Here is a 2,516-nt window from a genome sequence, read left to right on the forward strand (position 1 = left end):
GGCTGTCCTGCCTTTCTGGTTTTTAGACTTTTTTCGCCTGGCCCTTTTGCCCCGGGGGGGGGGGCGAGAGATTTCTTTGTAGTGCTGATTTGCTCTCCCAGGTTGCTTGGTTGGCCAAAAAGGGCGTATGCGTTTTTTCCTGAATATATTCAGGAAAAAACGCATACGCCCTTTTTGGCCAACCGCATCATTGTCCACGTTCTGGCGCTTTTCATGTGCTATGGGGGCCATTCCGATGTACCCGTTGACATCCGTTTCCTGCAGTTCTGCCTTGCGTTCAGCGCCTCTTCGTAGCCTGACCTCAATATATTTTGGGGCGATAGTTATCGTTTAGAACTCTGCAGGTTTGGGAAGTGCAGGGCCCCTGAGCTCCATTTCCCAAGTCGCTTTTTTGTGAGTGGGACGCAACACGGCTGGATGGCTTCACGCCCTATTGTCGATCCGCGGTGGCAGGCTGAACCGCTGGTGAATTCTTCTTCGTGATGGGAAATGAGAGTGACATGTGCCCGACCAAACACCTCCAGCGAGTCTCTCATTGGTTCCCCCTCTTGCAGTTCATCCTGCGGACAAATTGCAGACGGTACGAAAGAGGCATGGAAAGGCGCCGAGTCTCCAAGTGGGGAGATTGTTAGTAAGGGGGCCTGAATGGAGAACACGAGCACCAGGAGAGGAAAACTGAGGTGAGTTTCAGAAAGCTTTCCCGATCCCACGGTGTAGCATCCGCTGGGTTTCCAATGAGTGCTTTCGCTGTCGGAAGATTGCGTTGAACCTGGAGAGTTGGGACCCATGGAATGGGGAGCACGCAGGATTCCTTTCAAGGGTCTGCATTTGCTTTCCCAACCTCACCAATCGTCTCAGCCCCAAGAGTGTCCAGCCTTATGTCTTCTGCCGCTGGGGCTGTAGATGTGGTCAATCCTGGTTGCATGCCAGTCCCTGAACGCATTTTGGAAGAATTTCTCTCTGTTTTGCCCTGCTTGTTTCTTCTTTATGTTGGAAATGTATCCTCAGAATGGGTCTGAGCTGATTTTCCCTGCTGGTTTTAGGCCGCTTTACACACACTTGATGCACTTACACAGAGATATCAAGACTTAGCTTTTAAGATGCTTACTAGTCGGATAGATACTTGTGCGATGAACAGGGTCTGGTGAGTCCAGTTGATTGAGCAAGGAGTAGGTCGTGTCCATTCCATATTCGGTTTTCGGAAGGGTATCTGTGCTCATTTCAAACTCGAGTTTTATGCGTCACCGCACCTCACCTTTCCCCTGAAGCAGGCATAAGTGTGTTTTCTAAAAGCGTGACTCTGTTCTGTTTGGGGATTCCGTTCATGGGGAGCGATTTTTACATTCCCTCGATAAGTGATATCATAAGTTTCTTTTTTTGTGGGACTTATTTCACTGAGGATGATCGTACCTAAATCCACTCAGGATGCTGCTACCAGCCTCATGACGTGGATTTCATGGCTGAGTGACACTCCATTGGACCTACGTAGCACCACTTGTCCACTTGTCCACTTGTCTTTGTCCACTTGTCCACTCGTCTTTGTCCACTTGGCTCTTTCCTGGGATATGAAACGTGTACCGGAGTGGAGGTTCTTGTCAAGACAGCAGCCCTCAACTTTGGGGTCCCTGTGTCTGGTTGATTTTTTCATTTTCCCAAGGTCAACGCCCATGTGTGGAAGTGCCCTATGCTCTGTGGTTCTGTGTTTTACATGGTTTGGGAAAGAGGATACACTTGTGAAGATTGGCTGTTGGCCATTGACATCCCGCCCATCAGCTTAACAAGGCTCCCTTGACTCCATGGGCTGTCCTGCCTTTCTGGTTTTTAGACTTTTTTCGCCTGGCCCTTTTGCCCCGGGGGGGGGGCGAGAGATTTCTTTGTAGTGCTGATTTGCTCTCCCAGGTTGCTTGGTTGGCCAAAAAGGGCGTATGCGTTTTTTCCTGAATATATTCAGGAAAAAACGCATACGCCCTTTTTGGCCAACCGCATCATTGTCCACGTTCTGGCGCTTTTCATGTGCTATCGGGGCCATTCCGATGTACCCGTTGACATCCGTTTCCTGCAGTTCTGCCTTGCGTTCAGCGCCTCTTCGTAGCCTGACCTCAATATATTTTGGGGCGATAGTTATCGTTTAGAACTCTGCAGGTTTGGGAAGTGCAGGGCCCCTGAGCTCCATTTCCCAAGTCGCTTTTTTGTGAGTGGGACGCAACACGGCTGGATGGCTTCACGCCCTATTGTCGATCCGCGGTGGCAGGCTGAACCGCTGGTGAATTCTTCTTCGTGATGGGAAATGAGAGTGACATGTGCCCGACCAAACACCTCCAGCGAGTCTCTCATTGGTTCCCCCTCTTGCAGTTCATCCTGCGGACAAATTGCAGACGGTACGAAAGAGGCATGGAAAGGCGCCGAGTCTCCAAGTGGGGAGATTGTTAGTAAGGGGGCCTGAATGGAGAACACGAGCACCAGGAGAGGAAAATTGAGGTGAGTTTCAGAAAGCTTTCCCGATCCCACGGTGTAGC

Source organism: Kogia breviceps, unplaced genomic scaffold (assembly GCF_026419965.1).
Source record: "Kogia breviceps isolate mKogBre1 unplaced genomic scaffold, mKogBre1 haplotype 1 scaffold_56, whole genome shotgun sequence".
Classification (NCBI taxonomy): Eukaryota; Metazoa; Chordata; class Mammalia; order Artiodactyla; family Physeteridae; genus Kogia; species Kogia breviceps.